At 38.0% G+C, this 8,086-nt stretch overlaps 1 long non-coding RNA gene across 4 annotated transcripts in view; it reads right to left on the minus strand.

The window, feature by feature from the left end:
- LOC133269024 (uncharacterized) overlaps positions 1 to 7,472 on the minus strand; it is a 74,081-nt gene extending 66,609 nt beyond the window's left edge. The window contains exons 1-3 of one of the 4 annotated variants that reach the window (XR_009743272.1): positions 7,391 to 7,472; positions 7,126 to 7,215; positions 5,702 to 6,104 (exon numbers count right to left, since the gene is read on the minus strand). This is a non-coding gene — a long non-coding RNA (uncharacterized LOC133269024). Of the gene's footprint in view, positions 1 to 5,701; positions 6,105 to 7,125; positions 7,216 to 7,328 lie in introns of those variants that run through there. The other 3 variants (XR_009743270.1, XR_009743273.1, XR_009743271.1) reach the window with 3 other exon arrangements.
- Between the last annotated feature and the right edge of the window lie 614 nt (positions 7,473 to 8,086).

An 8,086-nucleotide genomic window follows, 5' to 3' on the forward strand; every position in this document is an offset into this window, starting at 1 on the left:
ACATAACCACAGTAATGTAAAATTAACCTTCTACATCTAAAGACTAGCTGCCTGATCTTCCTTCTGCAGAGATTAAACTGATATGCTGCTCTTGGCTTCAGTGGCTGTAAGTCTGTGTTTCTGCGGATCGTTTCTTAAACTAGATCACACTACGTTTCAGTCCTTAGTTTGTCAGGAACTTTATCTTCAAAGATGCTAAACCAATCCATGCATTTGGCTTTGCTTCTTTAAAGTGAGCACTGAGCCCCTCTACAGCAGCAGTTTGACAGTGATGAGAGGTAGTATGATTACCCACTCAAAATACATTTTGGAAGAGAAAATGTAACTGTTCCTCCTCCCCGCCACATCCCTCTATAAAACATGTAAGGAAGTGATGATGAACATAATTAAGTGTGGTACAAAGAATCATATACTCACTGATCAAGTAATTTTTTCTTTAATAATGTCTTTCATCTTCATTTACTTCATCATCGCAAACCTGCCCTGTCTTGCTGCACTAGGTGTTGTGGAAACTCGTTACAAACTACCATTTGTCCTCCAAATGCATAATGCAACAATAAACATTATTAAATCACTTGTGATATAATCTCTTCTGAGAATGATTATATACTGTGCAAAGATTTTCTCCATGAGTTTAATAAAAAGTTATTAGAAAAAGAGAGGTTGAATAATTGCTTTTTCTAGAAATAGCTCATTCATGCCAAATGTCATTCTATTACCTCAAATTCCACAATGCTGCTTTGTTTGCCTCAGTCTGGTTTGCATTTCTGAACACTTGTCACTATCTGCAGGTAACTATTTAGTTACATGAAAAGATATTAAAACCACATTAGCCATCTTTTCAAATACAATTTCAATTCTTTAAGTTGTTACAATTCTTGCAATGCTTAACCAGGATTTTTAAAGAAAATAGGAAAGAGACTATGCATTATTTAAGTTGGCACTGAAAAATTTGAGTGCCAAAAGTATTATAAGAACATACAGCCGCCTATACATTCATAGAATCATAGAATGGTTTGGGTTGGAAGGGACCTTCAATGGTCTTTTCCAACCCCCTGCAGTAAGCAGAGACATCTTCAACACAATCAGGTTGCCCAGACCCACATCCAGCCAGGGATGGTGCATCCACCAGTTCTCTGGGCAGCTTATGCCAGTATTTTAGCACCCTCATTGTAAAGAATTTTTACCTCATGTCCAGCCTGAGCCTCCCCTCTCTTAGTTTTTGCAGCACTGGTCTCCATTCTCAAATGCCACATTCCATCATGAAACAAATGAACCTGTGACAGTCCAGCCCAAGAATACACTTTGTGTTTTTCAATAAAAAGCCCTGGCCAATGTTCTTATACTGCTGCAGGAATTGGTCTCTCTTCCTAAGCTTTTCAAGAACATTTGAACACCATCTAGCAACGCAACTATTGCTTTAAAATTAGTTACAGAAAATTTCATGGCATTTCTTGGAGGAAAATAAAGAAAAGTGTGCTAGGAATACGCTCAGAATTGTGATATAAATTGATCTCAGCTTTGATTGATATGAGCTCAGGATTACAGATGAACCCGAAGAACCAGAACGAAATAATACCTTTGTTTATAAAACCAAGCTAGGTAACAATGGGAACCATGTTAGGGGCTATTCACACCTGCAAAAGTCAAGACAAGAATGGCTCAAACACACCCTTGAGTACCCACAGGTATGATGCAATGGTCAGTGAAATGCTGAGCACAATGCGAGCATTGGCAGGAACTCATCCAGGCAGTGCACATATCCAGCAACCAAGGCAATCCTCAAGCCACAAAACAAACCCTGCCTACCTCTGAACCTTGGTTGTCCCCAGCCATGCCCTCAGGTACCAAAGACTGTACCTGCTACATGAATAATACAGCAGAATAATACAGAGAAATACTCACAGCATGCCCTTAGGAACAGCAACTGCTGCTGTCCCCGCTTTCACAGATAACCTGCCCCCTCCACTGCCCAACAATGGGTTCCATCTTGCAGGCACCACAAAGGACCAAATCCTACGGGGTGCACAGCACTCGCTAATGTCACCCTGCTGCAGAGTGACTGCTGAAGCCACACCAGCTTTCTTGGGAAGTTTATTTAAATCCACCCTTAGAGGAACACTCTAAACTAAGACTGTTCTCTGCAGGCTGTATGACCATCCTACATGTAGCTGTCAAATACAACCAGAGCATACCATTCCTGCTGGATCGACTATAATATTTTTTGATAAATACTTATTTTAAGTGGAATTTGACAATCAGGATATGTTGGATACTAGGATTTAATGCATTTTCAGTGGGATCTTATAAGTTTTAAAATACGCCCTCAGATTTTGCTATAGAGACAGTTCAACCTTGACCTATCTCAGGATAATGATCTTTAAGGGCATTATGTACTTAGCTGACACAAATAACACTTTAATTACAGTTAATATGAGTCAGATTTTGTTTTGAATTCCATGATGTCAAACCTGGCATGCTCCTTTAAAAAGTCTTTACAGAGAGCACAATAGTTTTTTCTGCAACTCATCTAGACTTCTTGGGTCAGTATGACCTCAAGGAGAACATGATGTCCTTTGAGATCCTTTTCAAATAAAGTAGTCACAGTCAAAGCCAACACTTCTTTCACTTAAGAAACCTCTATGACTTCAGCTGGTGAAATCTATCATGCATCAAGAGGCAGTAGTCCTTGTACTCCTTATTTACATTGAAATACAGATGCAACTGAGCTCTGATTTCAGAAGTATCACCACTTGTACTGGAAATTTTTGTGTACAAGTGTAGGGACTCTGAAGAGATAGGCTGTTAAGCATACAGCACAGGGATGTAAATCTGTAGAAGCTTATGTAAGATCAGGTCTTTTAGTTATTTAGATAGCATAGGAAACAAGGCTCCTGGAAGTTACTAGACAATAAGAATAGCCCAGTTGATTTATGCATTAGCCCAGGGTATTTATTAAAATATCTGCAAATCTGGTCTCTTACACTAACAGCCAATTGTAACCAATGTCAGTTAATTCATTACATTTGCCAACATATAACATCTGGCATTTTTACTGATATCATAAGTTGTCTTTCATATTCCATCATCTCTCAGTAGTTTAGTAGACAGCTGTAAACATGCCAGCTGCCTCAATAGGATTTCACTAGATAGCTCAGTGAATTTAACAACTAGGCTGATAATAGCAGATATTTACCAACCATTGCCTTTCTAAGGAGTTGTGATTGACTACAGGAGGCCTTTAGAAAAATCCACAAGTCTCCTTTTTTTCTATACACAGTGCTGGGCAAGTGCTCATGGATGCTATTTTGTTAGCCTGATCCATAAAGCATATATACACAATTCATCAAGCTCAATAGGGATATTCATCCAAGACAGATTTATACCTCCACATAATCCTGCAGGGAGCTACTTAGTCATAGGCAGTAAGGCCAAAAGGGACCATTATGATAGTATAGTCTGACCTCCTGCATAACACAGGCCAGTGAAGCTCACCTAATAATTTATGCTTCAAGACCATAATTTGTGTTGGAGTTATAGCATCTCTTTTAGAAAGATCTTCAGTCGTACCTTAAATACTCTAAGTGGAGGTTAAACCATTACATGTCTAGTAAGTTGTTCCAGTGATGAATAACCCTTACTGATAAGAGACTGCCTTATCTCTACTGTGAATTTACATAGCATCGCTTTTTGCCATTGAATTTCTTTAAGTTTTTACATTCAGCTGGAAAAGGTATCTGTTATTTTTCCCTACAAAGACACTTGACTACAAGTCACATCTTAACCTTCACGTGAAGAAGTTAATAGACCAAGTAGACACCTTTGAACACACAGCATGTCCTTGTACTCTAATTAATTTTGTAATTCTCTGCACTTATTTTTAATATATTCTTTCTGAAATTTCACACCCAAAGGGGCCACATCAATTCTATACCACTAAGACAACTGTTTCTTACTTACTACACAGACACTCATGCTTAGTGAACAAAACATCACAACCTTGTGTTCTCATAAAACTAGGAGAAATTATTTCAGTAGAATAGCTTTAGAACAGCAATTAAAAACAGAGAAGCAATTAAAGATGTGTATAGATATCTTGGTATGTAATTCCCACTGATAGGAAGAAAAACACCTGATCCTGGATTTGAAATCATCCAGCATTAATAGCTACTGCTTAGCCTACTGCCTTCATCTATGGTGAAGCCTTATTTTTTTCAGTATCAATATAATTGTCTTCATTTATTTCACAACTCAGTAAAGTTTATTGCACTTTGACTATATAAGGATTATATGATACTGACACCAAGTCTAATACTGGACACAACTGAAGATGGGATTCAGTTTGTTATCAAATACAAGGACTGTTTGTAACTAACCTTACCAGAAGTAAGGCCAACTTCAAGTATTTTTAGAATGCCTGATTTTATCTAAACTTCATATATGGGTGTGTCATTTTTAGCTTTAGGCTGCATTTCAGTTCCCAGAACCCTAAAAAAATCCCCCTAACAACAAAACCACAAACTTCTGACATTTTTACCCACAGTCAGTTTTGAGAGGAAAGAAGCTGTTTCCCAGTGAAGCCTGTATTGTTAGAAAATGAGTAAATATAAACAAGTAATTAGTTCTACTTGATGTTATTCAGAAGTGTTGGACAGTTAAATAAGCCCCAAACTTCTGAAAGTTTATGTGTGGGAAAAAGCACTCCAAACAGCACCCGCTAATCCATTCCTCAGCTTGAGCCAGGATTTTTTCTGTTTCTTTGTCAAGATGTCTCCCAGGAAACTGAAGCAAGCAGTCACTTCTGAACTCCCCACAGATTTGGGTACTCTACTTTCCATTTTTTTCTTCCCTCTGGTTCTGTTGGGTAGCTTAATGATTTCTCTTTAACTGATTGTGCAGTGCACATACATATACATGCACTTATTTATGTACACACATACATGTGTGTCTATTTATGCCAGCTGAAATAGCTATCATTTTTTTATGGAGAGGACTGAATGTGCAGAAAGCTTCGTCTGGGCTGTGTACCAGCTCTTTACATAGGCCAAGCCAACTACTATACCTGCTAAAGAGTATGATGCTCAGCTGAAAAATTAGTTGTACTTGTCCCTCATGGACACAGGAGGTGTCTCACACAAGCAGAGAGAAAAATTCAACTCAAAGTTTACAAAAGTTTCCTGCTGTCTGATTAACAACTGTTTGACACTGGGCTCTTCTTTATATTTTGTAACTTCAACTTCAGGATCCAAGGTGACTGTATTTCATTCGAAAAAAAAACCAAACAAAGAGAACTAAAGAATCTCTGAGGACAAATCAAATTTGTATTGACAGAGACGCAACATATTTTTTCTTCATGCTTTGGCTATCCAAACTCCTAATATGCATTGAGTGATGTTTTCTTATTTTCTACTTTATGGGCTTAAAATAGTATCAAAATCCAGATTCATGGCCACCCAGGATGGTTGCTTCTTTTAGTGATAAGACAAATACCAGAGCTAATGGGGCTAGGGCATTTCAGTTCTAAGACTGAAACAATACTAGATCACAATCCAGGGAAACTAAGTTCAAGGCTCTTACTAAAAATTGGGGTGACTTAATTATTAGCATTAACAATTAGAAGTTAAACACATTGTGAAGATGATATGTTTAATGTAACCCATGCCTTAGGCATCAGAGTTGGCAAAGCTTTTCTTCATATTTAATGCATTGCACAACTCATCAAAATTTGGCTGTCTCTTAAAGATTATTCTTGTGTACAGGGGACTGGAAAATACACAGGTCAAATCCTTGCTCTAGCAGGTGCCTCTGCCTTTCTGAAATACCATTTCAACAGTGCTATTGGCAGCCCATTAGACATACAGGTGAAACTGTAATGGATTGGTAAAAAAGAGACTTAGTCTTCTTCCTCTGTTCTGGCCCTCTCTGTTACAGGTAAAGAAACATGAGCAGAAAGTTAATGTGGAGGTCAGCATAGCACTAGGAGCTGTGTTTATCAGCCAATGACTTAGAGATCTCATTTGTATTATCTTTGTTATATGGTTCATTTCTCTGCTGTAGTTCCAAGCTTGGCTTAACGTTCACATTTCCTATTCTTCATTCAGCCACTAAAAAAAGGAATGTGTTTATGTCAACCCCAATATTTGGCAATCTCCATACACGTTTTAAAATAAAAGGGCCAAACATGTAGTGTACAATCTTGTTCTTGTGACTGGAAGTGGACTGCACTCATCAGCTATTGATCCTGCCACATTTTCTGAGGGAGAAGCCCTAATTCTCATGAGACTATTCTCAGGTGCTTCTAGAATTTTTAAACACATCAATAACCCTCACATCTTTGCTGCTACACAGATCTTCGTTCCCCTACTTTCACTAAGGTGGCAGACTGAAAGACCTCACTAGCACACCATCCTTCAAACATTGCCCCAGATGAGCCTGGTTCAATTATAGATTTTACTTTTCAGGTCTTATTACTGTTAATAACACATAAGTTTAAGGCTTTAGAGATGATCTTATTTTTGAAAGACTGTGAGAATATTCAATAAAACAAGGGCTTTTTTACCACTACTTAACCCCACTTCTTCCAAACACAGGCATTTTCTGAATCTTCTGTTAAATTTGTGATATGTATTGTTAAATGGACACATAAGTTTAAGGTTTTAGAGATACTCTTATTGTTGAAGGACTACCAGAATATTCCATAGAAATAGTTTACTTTTAACAACAACTGCCCCCCTCCTTTCTTTCAAGCACAGGAATTTCCTGAATTATCTGTTAAATTTGTGATATGTATTGTTAAATGGACACAACTGAAAACATACGGCTTCAGAGTCCTTAGCATCCAGAACCAAGTACCAAATGACTTAAACCAAGTAAAGCAGAAACAACCAGAAAGAAAAAATAAAAATAGTCTGGGCACTTCTGAGAACTGCAGGCAACAAGGATAAAACCTCTTTCCCTACAAGGCTTCATATATTACTGGTATTCTAAGAGAAAGACATCAAGAGGATGATAGCATATGTCCCCCAGTGAACACTAAGTCCAAAGTACATTTATACATAACACTGGCTTTCTAGATAGCAATCTTGAGTGTCTGAAATAAACCACTTTAAAGGATCTCAGACTTACCTTCACTCTCAGTGTTGCAGGTACTCTGTGGCAAGTCCCTCTTACTCTGGAAAAAACGAGCTGGTTCTCAGTCCACTTCTGCTGCTTTGCCTAAAAGGGAAAAGAAGCTGTCTTAGCAAAGCAGAAGGAAATTTTTAATTTACCACATTAGAAAGAAGCACTTCTGCAACCCTTTTCTAGGGTCCTTTCACAGACCTCCTCACCTCCAAAGCATCCACGTGGGCTGCACTCTCACACTAAGCCAAAAGCAACCACATGCACTCACAAAGCTTCTGAGCACGTGACTGGGTGAAGGTAACACTGCCAGAACAGCTGAACCTCATTACCCTTAGTAAGACCAGATCCAAGTTTCAAGGGAGAGACAGGTGCTGAGACTGGCACTTTTATTATGCCTGGGTGTGGTTAATTTAGTGACAAGCTGTGGATGCACTTAAATAAATGTTGTACATGCTGTAAAGATTTCCACTCTATCACAGACAAAGCTGACTGACATTGATACATTTAGTTATGCTTGACAGAATCTGTTTTATCTGGCAGAACATTTTACAGGTGCATATACTGTAATTCAACAGGATTGCATGACTCATTTGATAATTAGTGTGAGGTCTTTTAACAAGCACAAACAAGAACCCAGGAAACTAATACCTTCCAAGAAACTTCATTCTCACTTTGCAAGGGTTATATACCAGAGTGAGGGGTGGCTGAAGTAGGCTGACCATGCCATATTGGTGATTGCCAATACAAGTTTGCTGCAAAGCCAAATTAGAGACATTAGCAATTCAAGTTAATTTCATTATATTTTGTTGGTCAGAAAAAACATCATATGGGAAAAAAGTTTAGCATAAGAACAGGAAACAAAAATAATGTCATCTGCACTTGTCAAGTATACTATGGATTTGATATTCATATATTCGTATGCAGAAGTTAAGAAGTCATGGCAATATCTATACTGTTGTTTCTA

The sequence above is a fragment of the Pezoporus flaviventris genome, unplaced genomic scaffold (assembly GCF_033815535.1).
Source record: "Pezoporus flaviventris isolate CSIRO_AGI_PZ_B2104156 unplaced genomic scaffold, CSIRO_AGI_Pfla_v1 ptg000013l, whole genome shotgun sequence".
Taxonomy (NCBI): domain Eukaryota; kingdom Metazoa; phylum Chordata; class Aves; order Psittaciformes; family Psittacidae; genus Pezoporus; species Pezoporus flaviventris.